We start from the raw sequence: 21,458 nt of genomic DNA on the forward strand, positions 1-21,458 counted from the left end.
CTAAATCATGAATGTCTATTTCTCCTCAGTTTATCCATTGTATAACCAATACACACACAGATTGTCTGGACCATATTTCCAGACAGAGGCTATTTAAAGGTCAGTCATAGCCCCCAAGAGTAGAAGACCTGACCGGTGTTGTCAACGTCTTGCAAAATCTCAACTCACAAGAATCTGCTTTTAGAGTATTGCTCCGCCCAGATCAATCACACTTTTCAGAGTCTGCTAGACACATATGCAAGAGAATCAGCTTGGCCAAGAGCCACACCCAACCAAGACAAGCCTCAGTATAACCAATATGGCGATACCTCACGCATTGAATCATTCTCCTCTGAAAATATTCATAAGGTCATGTATGAAAACTTTATTACCCAGAATATCGTCAGACATATTAAACTTTTAGTTTATACAAGATAGAGTTTTTATTGGGGATAGCGCGAAAGCAGTCCCCCGCTACCCAAAATTTCGTACCCGAGTTGACCACATTTGGGTCAATCGCAAGGGTCAGCACCACCAGAGTTTAATGGTGAGCCTCGCCTTGGGGAACCACCCAATGCCCTCTCAAGTACAGGCCTGGTCAGTGGGGGAAGAAGTCGGCATGAGTAGGTCGATTGATATGGAGACGGGACACCTGGCCATCCTCAACCCTTCTTTCTATCATACACCACTCACTATACAGTATATACACGTTGTTTCTCGTTACAGTTTACAGCTGATAATCCTCATAGAAAAATTAAAGAGATCATTCACACTTTGAATAATCTGGCTAAGAAAAATTAGACAGAAAAAAGTAATAAAATTAAAATAAAACTTTCCCGAGGCAGTAGCCTTATTCCAAGACCCACTGATTCCAAACTACGCTTGTATACTGAAAAAAATAATGATTCTAACAAATTAATTAAAAAAATAAAACAAGATAAATAAACATTTCAGGCAATTTGAAATTATTTAATATTATCTTTTGCACAATCACATGATCTTGCCGTAGCCTATATTTTCTTTACTTGAAGTATTTGACGGATTTATTTTTAATCTTTTACTATTAATGTTTGCAATGCTCTTAGCTGTGAGGTTCTTCCCAATTGTCTTATCGAAGAAGGATGTGTCAGATTCAATATCACTAGATTTGAAGTGTAGCTGTGTTACCGGAAAAGTGTTTAAATGCAATATTAAAGTGCATAACACATTTTCATAAAATGAGAGAGAGAGAGAGAGAGAGAGAGAGAGAGAGAGAGAGAGAGAGAGAGAGAGAAAGATATCAAAGAGAATGAAGGAGTAAGTAGCAAGGGAAGAATGTGTGAATACCCAAGTAATTTTGTAAACAGCTAGGTAATCTTTGAATTAAATCCTTATACAAGAGGCTGATATTCTGTGACCAATACCACATGAACAATGTAATGCAATTATAATTATTACAACAATAGATATAGTACTTCCTGTACTATTTTAGTTAGGGCATATTCGGCTCTCCTGATAACATGCAATCACTTGGTTTTTTCCTTCTCAGTATTTGGAAAGGAAAACACATACTTTTGGTCCATTTCGGTAACTCTCTTTGCAGTTTGGTACACACCTTATAATAGGTTCCAGCCTGGATTCCAGAACAGTAAAATTTCTGGAATAACAGCAGAAAAAATGTAAAGAAATAGAGCGCGACCCCTTTACTTGAAGCCTATAGGAGCAGTATGATAGCACTACTCGGGACGCGTAGGACCATTCTTAACCCTGCTCTGGCCTTGAACCACCTTCGTGATCATGATGTCCCCTGTACCAGTTAAGTAGGCTCCTGCCACTTGCTTGCTTGCGCAGCTTATAGATTGTTCAGTCTACATAGACTGAACACGGGCTCATGCGTCGACAGCCCGTCGGTCTCGTGTCATATGTTTGCCTCAAATAAATGAGACATTCCAAATTGTTTTCCTACTTAAAGGAACCTTCCGCTTTTGCCACACATCACAGAATCCAAGCTGAGGTGAACTGAGTAAACTTCTCCTCATATTAGTTTGTATGCAATAAATTCTTCAAGTTGATGTATATGATACATTTAAGTTAATGGAGACGTGCTTGAAACATTTTATAATCATATAAATAAATATATCTTACTGAATTATTGTAAAGAGTTATTTTCCTAAGTGATTTTTAAATATTTTTTATTCTTTGTCTGTTGACAGCTTAAGTTCTAAAACCCCCAAAGGGGATTTCCCCTATTCAATATTTTGAAAATCTTTTAGTTATAATAAATCCTAACGAAGGAAAATGTCTTCTTTTACAAAAAATACATATATATTTACATACAGGTGGCTGCTATCATACATACACCCCTTGATATATATTGATAGCCAAAGTAACACAAATGGAAAGCTACACAATTTATAGAATCCATTATTGACAAAAAAAAAAGAAGAAAAGAAATGAAGACTCTAATATTAATCATTAAGAGAAAAATTTAATATTCAATAAGTAGATGTCATAATAAGAGTTTTGCATCTACTCAATATCTAAACAAGTAGATATCCTGATAATAAGTGATTTGCATCTGCTTGGTTCGGTCCACTGCAGATTACCAGGAGCTTATACCAATCTCCTCAGCATATTACCAGCTTATATCATCTACTAAGCATATTACCCAGCTTATATCATCTGCTCCGCATATTACCCAGCTTATATCATCTGCTCCACACATTACCCAGCTTATATCATCTGCTCCGCATATTACCCAGCTTATATCATCTGCTCCGCACATTACCCAGCTTATATCATCTGCTCCGCATATTACCCAGCTTATATCACTGGCTACGCATATTACCCAGTTTCTATTATCTGCTCCGCATATTACCCAGCTTATATCACCTGCTCCGCATATTACCCGGCTTATATCACCTGTTCTGCATATTACCCAGCTTCTATCATCTGCTCAGCATATTACCCAGCTTATATCACCTGCTCCGCATATTACCCAGCTTATATCATCTGCAACTCTTGAAGGAGGCCACAACAATTGCTGGAAATCAACCAGCCCCAAGCCTTAACCTAGCCGTTGTTACTCAGCCGCTAGCTGAGGCCACGGCCATTGACAACACACAGACCGCTGTTACTCAGCCGCTAGCTGAGGCCACGGCCATTGACAACACACAGACCGCTGTTACTCAGCCGCTAGCTGAGGCCACGGCCATTGACAACACACAGACCGCTGTTACTCAGCCGCTAGCTGAGGCCACGGCCATTGACAACACACAGACCGCTGTTACTCAGCCGCTAGCTGAGGCCACGGCCATTGACAACACACAGACCGCTGTTACTCAGCCGCTAGCTGAGGCCACGGCCATTGACAACACACAGACCGCTGTTACTCAGCCGCTAGCTGAGGCCACGGCCATTGACAACACACAGACCGCAGTTGCAGCAGCACAACCAGGCTCATCCCAGCTACCCAAATTCAAGCTCTCTGTCACCTGAGAAACTCCATCATTTGTGGCAGTAGCCACCATGGCAGCTGCCAAACCTGGCCTCAAGTTCACACCCAGGCCCAACTTAAAAAGTGATATCATTATCACCCCAAAGGAGCAAGAAAGCACGAATCACCTCCACAAGGAAACCACCCTTACCTATCTGAATCCTGCCAAGAGACAGAAGAAAGCGGAGGTTTACAACTACCAAACTAAACTGCCTCTCTCCTTCATTGAAGAATGCCACAATGTTGCCCAAGTCAAGAAGAAATTGGGCAGTGGCAAGACACCCACCAAAGAAGTCATTGTCACCTTCATTGGACCTATACCACCTGCCCTAGAGCTCGGATTGTGGGGAACTTTTCCCATTAGGGACTTAGAAAAGGAACCACTCCAATGCTTCCACTGCCAACGGTTTGGGCGCCATAAGTCTGATTGCAAAAGTTGGACCGTCTGCGGAATCTGTAGCGGCAAACATCCAACGCAGAACTGCATTGATGAACATAATGAAGGGAGAGAAACGTGGGCTAAGTGCCCCAAATGTTCCCAACCACATCATGCATGGAACAAAAGATGTCCAGAACGCCTGAAAAGGCTGAAGAAAAGACTGAATCCTCAGCAAGTCTCTAACCCTACTGCAGTGACCACAAAAACGACAAAACCAAAGCCGAAGAGGAAACCTCGAAAAAGACCTCCTCGGAGGCTGGCTCCAGCTCCAACGCCAGCTGCTATTCCTGTGTCCAACCCTGATCCTAACCCCAATCCTATTCAGAATCCTCCTTCCCCTCCTTCAATCCCTTCCATCATTGCCCAAGCTACATCCTTGCCATTGGAAGAGCTGATCCCCTTGCTAACACAGCTCATAATCAAAGTCTTCTCCCTTGTCAATACTTCTGACAGTAATATTCAATCCCTCCTCTCCATCTTAGTTGCACTCCCACTTGAGCAGGGATAAGCATCTTTACTTTAAACTGCTCCTTTACTCTACTACTTGAGATCCTTCTCTCCTCTCCCAGTCTCTCCTACTTACTGGGACTCACTTCTATCAACACTTTTACCTACAACTAAAACTTTTCACTTTGGTTCCAATTGGACTGGGTTTTCTTGGTCTACAAACGGTCATGCTCTTGGTGCTGAGCGACCGCACTTGCAACCACGCTCAAGGTGCTGAGCGGTTGCAAGACCAGGCGGATGAAGGCTTCTGCGACTATGCTCTTAGGGCTGAGCGGTTGCACCTGCAGCAATGCTCAATGAGCTGAGCGGCTGCAGGACTAGTTATGTGAGAGCAGTGTGGCCCTGCTTTATATTATACTGTAGTCAACAATATTGCCTATGTTGAATAATATGCTCTGAAAAGAGCTCCAGTAAAATAGAGCAGGTTTCCCGTGAGCCAGGTAACTGCTCGACGCGCTGCCAAAGCAAGAGCCCGTGTTCAATCTCTGTAGACTGGACAATCTGTAAGCAAGCAATCAAGCTGGACCCATAACCTGGTAAAGTTTGATTTTATATTATGTGTGATATTTCTCTTCATTTAATACACATTCTTTCTAATACTTTCTATCTATCTTCGTGAGTCAGATTACCAAAAACACCTTTACACATGTTGCGTTTTAATATCCAACTGAGGTTACAAGGTACGGGTGACAGGACAACACACTACAGTTTCGTCTCGCCGTATGGGGCGGGTTTGTTTACATTATGGTAAGGGAACGGCCGACGTTGCCGTTCGTTGCTTCCAGGCGGTAAAATTGAAATCAAATAATTACAAGAAACAAAACTGAGAATCACATAATCATGTGGTGTTTTACTTTGGTAGGAAGTTCTATTAACCATAATAATTACCTGGAACATAGATGAACAATTGTTAGTAATTATTTCTCAGCTGATCCCATCTCTTGTCGTCAATTTGTCTGTATTGGATTAAATAAGACGTTGGTATTCTTAAAAAATAAGTTTAATGCAACTTATGACTACATTGTTCTATGACAGCTGACTCCCAAGTGTGTGTGGAGCGTCATACACAATCTGACAAAACCAAAACATTGCTAAACAAAAGAGCATCGCTCTGAAAAGACTCAAATCCTACTCCAGTACAAAACTATAAAGAATCACATCCTATCTCTGAGGTAATCAACAAATGTTTGAATCCTAATACCAAAACAAATCATTACACTTATGTACAAAGCATAACATGTTTTATTCATGCAATATGATGCAATGTTGCGCAATACCTGCAACACTTGAAATAATATAGTACATTATTACAATAATACATAACAAATCAGATTATTTTAACATGTATAATAATGGACAGGGGGATGTGTGTAGGATGGCGGCCAACTGCATGTATGATAGCGGCCGCCTTATTTTCAACTTTATCGGAAACTTGTATAGAATATTAACTGTTCAGAATGTTATAAATATCCAGGGTAAGTACTTACTATACCGATATACAAAGATTTTGAAAACCATCTAATTCGACGTGAAATTTATAAGTCGAACGAGCTCTGTACCTTGCCACGCAGTTTCTCGCTCCCATAGTTCCTAGAATTCCCTATAGATGACGTTCTGATCGAATCAACAGCGCCATAGCGGCGGAATTCTGAATTATTAATCGGCCGCGGCAATTTGAAACGACCCAATGGGACCCCACTTGACCTGGGGATTAACGGGGATTAACTTTTTCACCCAATCATAACTCATTTTTTCTAAAATTCAAATACGGAAACGGGAGCACCCATCGAGGGTCGGAAATGCTCATTCTTTACCAACGTGGCGCGATGGCAACTAACCAGTGTGTAGATACTTGTGAATCTTTTTTCAATTCAGTCAATCCTAGTATGTTGAGGATTATGAACTTTACAACAAGTGCTGAGTTTTCAAAATATTTATATAAAATGGGACTTTTAGGCGACTTTTCCGGCATTTGTGCAAAATGTCATATCGGTGAAATGCGCTACAAGTATGATGGAAAATCGGCGAATAGTGGAAAAGCTAAGTTTTTTTGGCGTTGTTCATATAGTTATTGCCGAAAGAAGATCGCCCCTAACCACGGTAGCTTTTTTTCACGATCAAAGCTACCGTACGAAGATGTGTTCGTTATATTAGCAAGTTTTATTTATGGTTTTTCTCAGAACCAGATTCTCCCTATGTACAAAAAGTTTGCCTCTCACACACTAGTTGATTGGTACAACTTCTGTCGCGACGTGTGTGCGGACATCTTAGTGATGGACAGTAAAAAAATTGGCGGACCAGGACATATTGTCGAGATAGACGAGAGTAAATTCGGAAAAAGAAAATATAACGTTGGCAGCAAGGTCGATGGCAAATGGGTGTTCGGCGGGATTGACCGGGAAACACGTGAGACTTTTTTCAGGGTTGTCGAGGATCGTTCGGAAAAGACATTGCTCCCGATATTATTAGAGTGCGTCCATCCCGAAACTACAATAATTTCGGACTGTTGGAAGGCCTATAATAATATCAAGGATCAATTTCTTCAACACAAAACTGTTAATCATAGCATTAACTTTGTGAGTCCAAAAGATCCCAGTGTGCACACCAATACAATCGAATCACAGTGGCGAGTACTAAAAAGATCTGTTCTACCGAAATTCGGTACTCAGAAACATTTATACGAAAGCTACTTTGCGATGTATATAATTCAAAAACGTTATTTGATCGGTAAGGGGTGTAGACTGAAGGCATTCCTGGAATTAGTTAAACGTGTTTATCCGCTCAATACCCACAATTCTGATTCCGAAAGTCCTGGTCCGTCCCAACACCCGTCCCCTCCACAAAAAAAGGTGTCCCATCACCGTACATCTCCTAAAAGTGCCCCTCCAACGTGCCCTCCCCAAAAGAAGAAGAAGTTGTCTCTCGGCAGAAAGCCAATACCAGTTGAAGACTCGGACTTCAGTGACTTTGAATAAGTGTGGGGCGCCGTTGTAGAGGTTACGAATAAACCCGCAAGCTGAACAGGAAATAATGTAAGTACAACCCTCTCCGTTTCTGGTTTGTGTGATCGCGGCCACATGTATGCATGATGTCGGCCGATTAAGAATAGGCAAGTGTAAGGGGGGTCGCAGGGGGGCGGTAGCCCCCCCCGTTTAGGTGTTTAAGAATAATTATACGGCTATGTACGGGGGGTCGCAGGGGGGCGCTAGCCCCCCCGTTAAGGAGAGACACGAGTTGTAGGCAAGGTTAGGTGGGCACATTCAGGTTAGGCAGTGTTCTATTCTAGAGTTTTGGCAGAACATTCTGTTGTAGAACAACGGCCACGTCTTACGAAGGGTTAGAAACCGGGAAGAAATTCCCGTTTTCTATGTCCGCGGGAGGACCTGGCCGCTGATCTACAAAGGCTCCTGTAGGAAGTTCTATTAACCATAATAATTACCTGGAACATAGATGAACAATTGTTAGTAATTATTTCTCAGCTGATCCCATCTCTTGTCGTCAATTTGTCTGTATTGGATTAAATAAGACGTTGGTATTCTTAAAAAATAAGTTTAATGCAACTTATGACTACATTGTTCTATGACAGCTGACTCCCAAGTGTGTGTGGAGCGTCATACACAATCTGACAAAACCAAAACATTGCTAAACAAAAGAGCATCGCTCTGAAAAGACTCAAATCCTACTCCAGTACAAAACTATAAAGAATCACATCCTATCTCTGAGGTAATCAACAAATGTTTGAATCCTAATACCAAAACAAATCATTACACTTATGTACAAAGCATAACATGTTTTATTCATGCAATATGATGCAATGTTGCGCAATACCTGCAACACTTGAAATAATATAGTACATTATTACAATAATACATAACAAATCAGATTATTTTAACATGTATAATAATGGACAGGACCCCCAGCATGTACAGAATACCAATAACATAAACTTTCACACCTAACCCACAAACCTGCGACCCAGCGTATCTTTAACAACACGGTTGAAAATAAGGAAGTTAAGGGGCATGGCCGGCATCATAAACACACCCCTACAACTGCCCCAAGCAAACAATTAATGTGAGGACTAAACCTAAGAAAAATTAAATCAACCATTCTTCTATGCCTGAGCCGGCCTCCAAATGCTCCAAAATCATAAATGTCTAATTCTCCTCAGTTTACCAACTGTATAACCAATACACACACACACAGATTGCCCAGACCATATTTCCAGACGGGGGCTCTTTAACGGTCAGTCATAGCCCCCTTGAGTAGAAGACCTGACCGGGGTGGTCAGGGTCTTGCAAAATCTCAGCTCACAAGAATCTGCTTTTAATGTATTGCTCTGCCCAGAGCAATCTTACTTTTCAGAGTTTTCTAGACGCATGTGCAAGAGAATCAGCATGGCCAAGAGCCAGACCCAATCAAGACAAGCCTAAGTATAACCAATAGGGTGATACTTCAAGCGTTGAATCATCCTACTTAGAAAATATAATTATATGAGGTCAAGTATGAAAACTTTATAACCCAGAATGTCCTCAAACATATTAAACTATTTTAGTTTTTACAAGATAATTAAGAGTTTTTATTGGGGGATAGCGCGAACGCAGTCCCCCGCTACCAAAAATTTCGCACCCGAGTTGACCACATTTGGGTCAATCGCAAGGGTCAGCACCACCGGAGTGCAATGGTGAGCCTCGCCTTGGGGGAACCACCTTCGTGATCATGGTATCCCCTGTGCCAGGTAAGTATGCTCTTACCACACACCACAGCACCCAAGCTGAGGGGAACTGAGTATACCTCTCCTCATATTAGTTTTTATGTAATAAATTCTTTAAATTTATGTATATAATACAATTAAATATTACTGAATTATTGTATAGAGATATTTTCCTCAAGTGATCTTTAAATATTTCTTATTCTCTGTCTGATGACAGCTTATGTTCTAAAACCCCCAATGGGATTTCTCTTATTCAATATTTTGTAAAATGTTTTAGTTACAATAAACCCTAACGAAGGAAAATGTCTTCTTTTACAAAAAATACATATAGATATACATACAAGTGACTGCTATCATACGTACACCCCTTGATATATATTGAGAGCCAAAGTAACACAAATGGAAAGCTGCACAATTTATAGAATCCACGAAAAAAAAAAATGAAGACTCCATTAGTAATCATTAAGAGAAAAATTTAATATTCAATAAGTAGATGTCATAATAAGAGCTTTGCATCTTCTCAATATCTAAACAAGTAGATATCCTGATATTAAGTAATTTGCATCTGCTTGGTTCGGTCCGGTGCAGATTCCAGGAGCTTATATCAATCTCCTCAGCATATTACCAGCTTATATCATCTACTAAGCATATTACCCAGCTCATATCATCTACCAAGCATATTACCCAGCTTATATCATCTGCTCCGCATATTACCCAACTTATATCATCTACTCTGCATGTTACCCAGCTTATATCATCTGCTCTGCATATTACCCAGCTTATATCATCTACTAAGCATATTACCCATTTCATATCATCTACCAAGCATATTACCCAACTTATATCATCTGCTCCGCATATTTCCCAACTTATATCCTCTGCTCCGCATATTACCCAGCTTATATCATCTGCTCCGCATATTACCCAGCTTATATCACCTGCTACGCATATTAACCAGCTTATATCACCTGCTCCGCATATTACCCAGCATATATTACCTGCTCCGCATATTACCCAGCATATATCATCTGCTCCGCATATTACCCAGCTTATATCACATCTGCTCAGGATATTACACAAGTAAAATGAAAGCTGTGGAGAGCTAAGAGAAACCACAAACTAAAGGTCATCTGGTCATGTCGCCCAAGTTGAGTCCAAAGGCGTATGGTTATTCTAATTGTCTTTAATCTTCTATCAAAATACTAGTGACAAGCTTTACTGATTATCAGTTAGAAATACTAGACTTAATCCTTGACACAGGTAACTTGTAGATCATTGGAATCTAGTTTTGATAGGCTGAATTAAAGTCAAGCTGTTCAACAGACCATGAATTTTCAGCAGCTAATGCAAGTAACAGTCAAATGCTTGATTTCCTCACTACAGGATCGTAAGTCTCGAGGTAGTCCACACCAGGTGTTAGGCAGAACCCCCTGGCCACAAGTCTTGCTTTGTGTACCCATACCTCACCTACTTCAACGTATTTTCTTCTGAATACACACTTGCAATCAATCACTTTGTGTCCTGTTGGTCTTGGCACTATTTTCCAGGAGTCCATGCTTTATAACATTTCATTTCTTGCTGCATTGCAGCTTCTCATTTGTCTTTGCCAGGACAATTGAATGCTTCTTCGACAGTCAATGGGTCTTTTGGAAAATGCTGGAACATTGGCACTTCCTTGGTTTCCTCATCCTTTGGGATCTTTGACAAAATTACGTTCCTCGTCATGGTTCTCTTGATGATCGAGATTTTCTTTTTTTTTCATGCGTTTCTTCTTGATTTTCTTTACTGTTTTCCCAGTTTTCTGGCTTGTCTTCTTGATTATCTTGATTGTCATATTTGTTTTTAATGCTGGTGTTATCATCAGAGAAATGGTTCTCCCAGGACCCACATAAACAAGGTCAGCCAGACATAGAGGATTATGAATGACTCACCAACCAGGCTTATCACGTGGACCAAGGCTCTCTCAGTCTGACTTCATATCTCTCATAAATGATTGGTTTGATGTCATGAATTCAAACCAAATGATTGGAGATTTGCAAATGCGCAGTGGATTTGGAATGCACATGAACCAACAAATAAATGTAATTAATGATAAAATGATAGACTGTTTGAGTAAAATGAAAGTCAAATTTCTAAAAACCAAGTGTATCTATAGATATCAGAAAGGGGTGATACTTTCGTCAATGTCACTGATTGGACTTTTCAATATGGTGAAAAACAATTTCGGCGTTAACTATATCTTAACTTAAAGGCTGAATCAGGACTGCCTAGAACATTTCTTTGGTGGCATAAGCAGGATGAACGGTCCATATGATCATCCAAATCCTGTAGATTTCAAGTATACGATGAGAACACTATTGCTTGGCAAAAATGTTGAAATCTTGAGTGGAAAAACTAACTCTAATGGAAAGTTTAACAATCAGGACATGTTGACTAATATGTCAGCAAATGAAATAAAAAATCAAGCCAAAGAAATGGAGATGGCGCTAGAATTGTGCCTGACAAGCCTTTTGTTTAAAGATTTGGTGCCTGATTGTGAAAATTATTTTGATTTTTCAACGCAAGATGACATGCCAATTGATGATGCAAACTTGAAAAACCGGTCAACATTGTTATAGAAGAAGCTCTGAAGTATCTTGGTGGTTACATAGTTAAATAAAATTTCATCAAATACCCACATTTGGGCAATCAAGAAACTAGTTAAACTTCAGGTAAATCATGGATTGAATTCAAAAGTCGGGGTTAAAGAGGTGTAGGAAAAATCTGTTTTAAAACACTCGAGGAAGAACTTAAAAAGGCTTCAAGAGAACTTGAAAAGGAGATTCCTGAAGAAGTGTTGAATTTTTTTGCCAAGATGTCTGCATTTTTCAGAATATGCTACCTCAACAACGCCATCAGATTAATCAAAAAGTTGAAAAACAAATCTGACGGAAAACAATATAGGAAAGAAATTAAACTTATGTAATATTATATTTCCCAGTTCTCTCTCTCTCTCTCTCTCTCTCTCTCTCTCTCTCTCTCTCTCTCTCTCTCTCTCTCTCTCTCTCTCTCTCTCTATATATATATATATATATATATATATATATATATATATATATATATATATATATATATATATATATATATATTATATATATATATATATATATATATATATATATATATAAAAGGGTGTGTTTGTGTATGAATGTCCATATGAACTATGATTTGTTACTATATTGATATTGTATTTTGATGTGCCATCACTATCAGTAAAAACAAACTATACCAAATTCTGATCTTGTATTTTTATCCATCATTGTTCTCTAGGTCTTAAACAGAAAACTGGCTCCCATAAATCTTAAATTAGTCGGAAAATTTCATGCTATATCAAATGAAGACTAATATACTTTTCGTTCTTCATTATCCTATGATAGAATATGGTTTCAATACATTGATAATACATACTTTACATTCTTTACTATCATATGTTAGGATATTGTTTGAATACTTCGATAGAAAAAAACATATATCCTAGTACGTGTTAACTATCAAAATTTATACAAATTGATAATATGGTCCTATCAGAACGCACGAGACTAGGCCGGGCCATGGCTCAGTTGACAGGATAGAAAGAAAGAAAGAAAAAATACTGACCATCGTTTGGCCGACCTTATTTAAGTGGGTCCTAATCAGTGTTGCAATCAGTGTCAGAGTCAGATAAGAAGAGAGTTACTGCTTGCTTCTTGGGTGTGGTTTCTACTGCTGGTTCCCTCATCTTGAAAGGTTAAATCTGTTCTTTAAAGTCAACGTTAATGGAATTGAACATGACTTGTTTGTTGATGTACCGCAACTTGAATCTTTTTCGGTTCGGGCAAACCCCCAGGTAGACACATTTTTTTGCTCGAACTTCTAGCTTTGGATTTTCCCCAAGCTTAGCTCAAACTTCACAGCCAAACACTTTCATCAATTTCAGGTCGTCACATTCGAGGTTTCTCCCATTCCACAGCATGGATGGAATTCGTTTATGGCCATTGATATTGTTCTATTCTTGATGTAATTTGCATGAAGAATGGCTTCAGTCCAGAATTTGTGAAGTACTACAGACTCTATTATCATAAATCTTGAGGAGAGAATGGGATTGTCAGCCGTCTCTCCATTCCCTTCTCTATAAGAAAAACCAAAAATTCCTTGCTGACATACTCTTCTCATTATCAGTGTGGAGGCATTGCAAAAGTCTGTTGTGTTTCCTCTCTGCCTTGTCCATGTATTCCTTGAATTTCTCCATTGTTTCACTTTTCTTCTCCACTATAGCAATTCCACTGTACCTTGAAGGGCTGTCTAAAAAGGTAGCAAAGTAGTGGCTTCCACTTGCATTCGATGATTCTCAGGAATCTGACAAACATCACTATGTACTATTTCCAGTACTTCACTACTTCTTGATTCACTTGCAGGCATTGGCTTATTTTTGGACTTACCTTCCATGCAGGTGGTGTAGTACAGTATTCAAGTTTAGCTTTTGCTTCACAAACTTTGGGTAAGGGTAGTACATGTCCAAATCTTCTCTGCCACAAATTTATCGTTGCTCTATTTCCTGTGATTTCTATATCTTCATTCTTATTGAAATTTCTTTCCTATCCATGAAAAATATTCTTGCCTTTGCCCAGATACATCTTCACTGCCTAATTCCAGTATCCTTTCAGAAATATTTCTTTTATATCTTTCACTTGTTTGACACCTTTGTAGGTAACTAACTAGAATCCCTTTTCATTCAATTTTCTTTCAGACATCAGGTTTTGATCTAGATTTGGGGCACAGTATACTTCTTGTAATTTCAACTCATATTCACCATACTTTCATTTTCATAATCACTTTTCCTCTGGCCAGAATGGAGACTTCTTGCCATCGCCCCATTTTACGTTACCTGTGATGCTACTATCAAAATCAACAACTATGTCTTTATGAAGTGTTATGTGATCACTAGCACCAGAATCCAAGTTCCATATTAATTTGCAAGCTTCTTTCACTGGTGACTTCTTCACAATAGCATTTATTTTTTCTGTCATTTCACTTTCATTTTCAATTACTGAAACAATTGCCTTTGTATCTGTTCTGGTTTTGGCAACTTTTCCTGATAGCTCCTCTTCTTTATATTCACTTTCATGGTCTTTATCACTGTCATATTGTGCTTTCTTCCCAGATATTTTTTTCCTGCTTCTTTTATTTTATCTGTCCTTGGTATTGTTTCTTCTTTCTTCTGTATCTGCTTTCTTCCTTATCTCTTCTTTCTTCAAATTTTGGACAGTATCTTGCTATATGTCCAGGCTGGCTACAAGCATATCAGACAAATCTTTGGTCCTCTCTCTTAAAGCCTCTTGCGCCTTATTTTCTTTTATAACTTATACTTGAAATTCCATCTTCTTTTCTTGAATCTCTTCTGAAGTTCATTTTATAAACTAAAAGGTTTTCTTCTTTTCTTGCTCCGAGTTTATCTTGTATCTCCTCGAAAAGCAGCACTGACATTACAGTTTTGATATATAAATATTCAATTTTTGAGAACTGACTTTAACAAAATTTGATATTTGGGAATATGTTTAAGACCTCTCAGCACAAACGCAGCTACCATTGAGTTTCAAAATTGAGCTACTTCTTCCCTGCTTCTTTTATTTTATCTGTCCTTGGTATTGTTTCTTCTTTCTTCTGTATCTGCTTTCTTCCTTATCTCTTCTTTCTTCAAATTTTGGACAGTATCTTGCTATATGTCCAGGCTGGCTACAAGCATATCAGACAAATCTTTGGTCCTCTCTCTTAAAGCCTCTTGCGCCTTATTTTCTTTTATAACTTATACTTGAAATTCCATCTTCTTTTCTTGAATCTCTTCTGAAGTTCATTTTATAAACTAAAAGGTTTTCTTCTTTTCTTGCTCCGAGTTTATCTTGTATCTCCTCGAAAAGCAGCACTGACATTACAGTTTTGATATATAAATATTCAATTTTTGAGAACTGACTTTAACAAAATTTGATATTTGGGAATATGTTTAAGACCTCTCAGCACAAACGCAGCTACCATTGAGTTTCAAAATTGAGCTACTTCTTCCCCTAAAGCTGCATTTACATCCCTCCCTAATCTGTATACATATGCTATATATTCCTTCATTGACATTTCTTCAGTTTTTCTGCAGTTACACAGTTCTTCAAGCACATCAACAATTTGAAATGAATCCATTTTTGTGTGGATATCACTTAAAATATCCCATGCTTCCTTTGCTTTGGTGCATTCAATGATGTTGTCCAGCTCTAAATTATCCTCTCGTTGTGTGATATAACTCAGTGCATCATCGTTGTTTCTTTGAAGTTGCATTTGCGTCCAGTCGTCTTGATCGTCGGCATATCCTTGATCTATACATTCCCACCACCTATTCTGAGTGAGAGTAGTTTTAGTTCTCTTTACCCAATAGAAATAATTTAATTCATTCAGAATTTCATGCCTTTTTTTCCTCTGTCTTCGCCCGCCATTTTGTGTACCTCTCTGTGTCACGGCACCCTTGTAGTTCAGTCCTTCCACAATGTAGGACACGATGTTGTTCTACTTCCTAATTTTCCCCTTTTTTACGAGATTTATTTCACTGTTGGCGCTCGGAGTATCCTGAGCCCATAACCTGGTAAAGTTTGATTTTTTATCTGTGTGATATTTCTCTTCATTTATTATACATTCTTTCTAATACTTTCTATCTACCTCCGTGAGTTGGATTACCAAAAACAACTTTACACATGTTGCGTTTTAATGTCCAACTGAGGTTACAAGGTACGGGTGACAGAACAACACACTACAGTTTCGTCTCGCCGTATGGCGCGGGTTTGTTTACATTATGGTAAGGGAACGACCGACGTTGGCATTCGTTACTTCCAGGAGGTAAAAATGGAAATCAAATAATACAAAGAAACAAAACTGAGAATCACATAATCAGATTATTTTAACATGTATAATAATGGACAAGACCCCCAGCATGTACAGAATACCACTAACAAACTTTCACACCTAACCTACAAACCTTGTCCTTACCTGCGACCCAGCGTATTCTTAACAATAAGGTTGGAAATAAGGAAGTTACGGGGCATGGCCGGCATCATACACACACCCCTACAACTGCCCAAAGCAAACAATTAATGTGAGGACTAAACTTAAGAGAAATTAAGTCAACCATTCTTCTATGCATGGGCCGGCCTACAAATGCTCCTAAATCATGAATGTCTATTTCTCCTCAGTTTATCCATTGTATAACCAATACACACACACAGATTGCCCGGACCATATTTCCGGACAAGGCTCTTTAACGGTCAGTCATAGCCCCCAAGAGTAGAAGACCTGACCGGTGTTATCAGCATATTGCAAAATCTCAGCTCACAAGAATCTGCTTTTAATGTATTGCTCCGCCCAATCAATCAGACTTTTCAGTCTGCTAGACTCATATACAAGAGAATCAGCTTGGTAAAGAGCCAAACCCAACCAAGACAAGCCTCAGTATAACCAATATGATGATACCTCACGCGTTGAATCATCCCACTCTAAAGATATTAATAAAGTCATGTATGAAAACTTTATTACCCAGAATATCCTCAAACATATTAAACTTTTAGATTTTACAAGATAGAGTTTTATTGGGGATAGCGTGAATGCAGTCCCCCGCTACCAAAAATTTTGCACCCGAGCTAACCACATTTGGGTCAATCGCAAGGGTTAGCACCACCAGAGTGCAATGGTAAGCCTCACCTTGGGGGAACCACCTTCGTGATCATGGTGTCCCCTGTGCCAGGTAAGTATGCTCCTGCCACTTGCTTGCTTGCATGCTTATATATTGTCCAGTCCAAGGTCTATAGATAAAGAGGTCTTCTCAGGCCACCTTAGTGCGCAGGTAGCCGGATGGTGGGAGTCGGGTCGGTCAGAGCGTGACGTCACTCAGACTTAACCGTGGCTGAGTAAGCTGTGGAACTTCATAAGAAAATAAAGGAACCATGATTTCTGCTTTGTATTTTTCAATCTTTTCGAAGATTTATATTTTATTCTTTTAGGATAATAAAAGTAAGATTACAAATACATAACTTTATTACACTCAAACAACCAAACAAATATTTGATGATGTAAATAACTGAAATTTGTCGAGCAACAGACAGTTTAAATTAATAAAATAAAAAATGATATATACACAATATATATTTCGGTTATGTTTTATATCACGTTGAAAGCTTTTTCATTTTATTCTGCGCTTTTCTTGATGAACTAATATTCCTATTTAAAACACGAATTCTAAAAAATGTACGACATCTAACAAAAAATTTAATCACTTCTTATGGTAATGGGATATCATTGCTTTTAAAACTCTCTCTAATTAAATCAGTCAATTTATCTGTCGCTCCTTTTCCAGGTTTTAGATACTTTTCCCCATGATGACAAAGAAACATTTTTTCCATCGTTTTTAAATGCACCAAAAATTCTTCGCTTGGTTGCATTAGTTTTCCATCTCTTACATTTATGGCGCCAATCCACGTGCGATCTCCCTTCGTCGCTACAGTTCCAAGGAATTCATATTTAGGAAACTTACGAGCTATATAACCACCTACGTATTGTAAGCCTCCATCTTCTATCGCTTTCCCTAATGCTTCTTTTTCAGTGTCATATTCCACATATTCATCATTTTGCAAATCATTAACAAATTCCACTGGCAAACAAAACAGCATTCCTGATAGACTCAATTTTTTAATAGAAGTTTCTTCATCTACAAAGGATGCGCTTTGTTCAACAGGAAAACTGGAAAATGAGCCTGACGTCATCATATCACTATTGCAACTTTCAACGTTGCAGTTTGATCCTAACAGTTTGCTGTCTTTTCCTAGAATGTGGGCTCTGACTCGGTGCTTAAATGCGACGGGTGATGGGTGTTGATGGCATGCACCCATCTGTCTTATGCAGCCAAAAAAGTGTTCAAGACCATCTTGATTTAGCCTATAAGTGAGAATATATGATGTATCAAAATTAGCTTTGACCATTTTCAGCAGCTTCATTAGAGAATTGCACAATATAATTAGTCATTTTTTGGAGAGGATAGAGCCTATTGCTTTTAATTACTTTCATTTCTTTAGATACTCGAATCATATCTTGCAACGTTTTATTTTGTAGGTCCAAATTCATCCCATAGGCATTTCTTGATGGCTTCCTATCACGAGGTACTCGAGAATTGAATAAATCGAATCAGGAATCTACAAGATATATAAACTGAGTTGTGGTTTCCCAATGCTTATTTTCAAGCAGACCTTTCTTACCGAAGTACTGAAGGCATTTATATGTTGTTTTGGACAGTAATTGGGCCTTTTGTTATATATAAAACAGCTTTAATCAGCAAGGCGGAAATGTACACCACGTTTGCTTGTAAACAACTGCCCGGTCAAGGGGTGATCGACCTTTGGTATGCTTGGGTAGAAATAGTCTATAGACCTTGGCCGCACCTATAGGTCCTGCCTACGTCACAGTCTGTACCTGCGCAGAAGAGTCATATTTTTGGTCGGGGTTGAGAAGACCTCCTTAATCTATAGACCTTGGTCCAGTCTACATAGACTAAACACGGGCTCTTGCGTTGGCAGCCCATCAATCTTGAGTCATATGTTTGCCTCAAGTAAATGAGACAGTCCAAATTGTTTTCCTACTTAATAGGAACCTTCCACTCTTGCCACACATCACAGCATCTAAGCTGAGGTGAACTGAGTAAACTTCTCCTCATATTAGTTTGTATGCAATAAATTCTTCAAGTGGATGTATATGATACATTTTAAGTTAAAAAAAGCGTACTCGAACCATTTTATAATCTTATAAATAAACGGATTTTGAGCGAAGCGAAAAATCTATTTTTGGGTAAGATGGCCATGTCGTCCTGATGGAAGTTCCTTAAAGGCAGCTTCCTAGGGTATATTACAACTACGGCGATATTCCCAGAGAATTTACCTTAAGGTACCCAGAATTCTAACTCCTGGAGCGAGTATCCCTAAAAAAGACCTTAGGGATATCGTAAATATCAGTGGACGTATTCTTGACACGCCTCATAGCAATCTATACCCCGAATAGAGTTAACACTTCGTAGGGGTCAAATGGCAAGAAAACGAAAACGATAAGAAAGGGGGGAGCCGTTCGTAAGGTATCTCTCCTCCCCGTTTCGTAAGCGTGCCCTGCGCCGCTCGCGGCGCCATCTGTATTCCTTGTAGCGATACACGAGGTGCTACAGATACTGTATGTAGGGAGGGGTCCTACAACCCTTTTCTCTTTTTTTTTTTTTCGAAAAGGGACAGGGCGGGTCCATCAGGACGACATGGCCATCTTACCCAAAAATAGATTTTTCGCTTCGCTCAAAATCCGTTTTTTGGGCTCAAGCCATGTCGTCCTGATGGAAGTATACCAGAGCATTACTGTATCTGTGGATTCTCAATACGTGCCGTACTCCTCAGGAATGTTTCTTAGTCAATTCGACTGAAAGACCTAAGATGTTACCGTTATACATCTTTTCACTAATCATAAGCCATGAAAGCGCTTCCTGCCCCCTACAGGGAGGAGTCCTACTAGACTCTAGAAACGAACGAAGAGTACATATACCTATGTATGAATCACTCGCCAGCCAGTACAATATAGTGGTCTCACTCTATATGAAGTAAAGCATAGTCCTTACGGAACTACAGCATCCAAGGGAAAAAATCCCGACCAGCACCCTGGTCGAAGTAAAAATAGACAAAAAGGTTATATCTGCGTAGGATTAAACTTGCTGCCGCCACCGTCCTCAGAGAGGGGTGGAGCCCTTTATGCTAAGGAAAGTATAAACCAGTGCAACAAGGCTTGCATTAAGGAATAGGCTATTATAGATATCCCCGATTAATATACATAGGCTAAATGCTCAATAATTAACATGAAATCAATATAGGTGAAGGAGACGCAAGGTTCCCGAGAACAAGTTTATTGAGTAACAATAAATAGACATGGTTACCACAAATATATACATATGATAGGTGGATGACCAACAATTTACACAAGTACCGTAGTGCATGGATGTATGGTTATCTGAAAGAAAACAATCAGGTCACTTGTCGCATACCAAGGTATCAAAGTTAACGTCCATGTTACTATCCACTGACATTGGCGTCAGCAACGCTCGGCACACCTGTCTGTACTTGTGCTACCATCACCATAACGCTGGAACAGTCACTGTGGGCTCCCAGAGCCTTCACTACTAGTTATACCAACGCATATAACTATACACTCACCCAAGAATCAAAGTCCCAAATAATTCCACTGTTCCTCGCAGAGTTAAACAGCAGGGTTAACGACGCAACCAACTGCTACCACAGACCTCTTTAGCTGCTCCACTTGCTTAGCATAGTGGCGAAAGAATACCCTGGAAGACTTCCAGCCAGTGTATGAACGAAGTTGTTCAAAATCCATAAAGTTAAAGAAGTTTAAGGATGAAGCAACTTTCCTCGGATCATGACCTGCGGGTGAACTGTCAGGATCCGCTCTGCGAATAAAATATGTAATTTTCGCCCTAAGCTGATTTAAAGATAAATTCGAGCCCGATGTTTCTCCTCTGAATAGTTGGCCCCCATGGAAGTCTGAAGTTCTACGAAGATAGACCTTTGGGCATTCTACGGGACATAGAGATGCATCTTCTTTCAGAGGGCAGATTCTCCAGGGACCCCACCTGTTGGTGGGCAACTCGTTCTTAGCGAGAAACGTAGGGTCCGGAAACAGGTTCAGTTCTCCCCCATCCAGGAACTGAACCCGGCCCTCCTCTCTCGAGAGGGCCACAATCTCACTAACTCTGGCCCCAGAAGCAAGGGCAAAAAGGAAGATCACTTTTTGAGTCAGGTCCTTCAATGCGCACTCCTCATTATCCAGTAATGAGGCAAAATGAAGGACTTTGTCTAACGACCACGAAATAGGCTTTGGAGGAGCTGAAGGTCTAAGCCTAGCACAGGCCTTCGGGATCTTATTAAACATCTCGTTAGCGAGGTCTACCTGGAAGGCATATAGAATGGGTCTTGTCAGAGCTGACTTACATGTAGAAATCGTGTTAGCCGCCAGCCCCTGTCCGTGGAGGTGGATGAAGAAGGATAGGCAGAACTCCGTAGAGATCTCGTGCGGATTCTTGTCTTTGACAAAGGCTACCCATTTCTTCCATGCTGATTCGTACTGCCTTCTAGTAGACTTACACTTATATTCTTCCAGGAAGTCGATGTTATCTTTCGAGATTCCGAACCGTTTCTTCACCGCTAGGGAGAGAAAATCATGAGCTGCAGGGTCCGGGTTTTCTGTAATGAAGCGTAGACAGTCGA

The 21,458-nt window shown here is 39.6% G+C and overlaps 2 non-coding genes and 1 pseudogene across 2 annotated transcripts; all 3 read right to left on the bottom strand.

Moving 5' to 3' along the window:
- Positions 1-425: 425 nt before the first annotated feature.
- On the bottom strand, positions 426-569 carry LOC137659377 (U1 spliceosomal RNA; annotated as a pseudogene).
- Positions 570-8,983: 8,414 nt separating this feature from the next.
- Positions 8,984-9,146, bottom strand: LOC137659340 (U1 spliceosomal RNA). The gene has a single exon (XR_011047474.1). It is a non-coding gene; the product is annotated as a U1 spliceosomal RNA (small nuclear RNA).
- Positions 9,147-16,751: 7,605 nt separating this feature from the next.
- On the bottom strand, positions 16,752-16,914 carry LOC137659369 (U1 spliceosomal RNA). The gene has a single exon (XR_011047498.1). It is a non-coding gene; the product is annotated as a U1 spliceosomal RNA (small nuclear RNA).
- Positions 16,915-21,458: the final 4,544 nt, after the last annotated feature.

Source organism: Palaemon carinicauda, chromosome 19 (genome assembly GCF_036898095.1).
Source record: "Palaemon carinicauda isolate YSFRI2023 chromosome 19, ASM3689809v2, whole genome shotgun sequence".
In the NCBI taxonomy this organism is placed as follows: domain Eukaryota; kingdom Metazoa; phylum Arthropoda; class Malacostraca; order Decapoda; family Palaemonidae; genus Palaemon; species Palaemon carinicauda.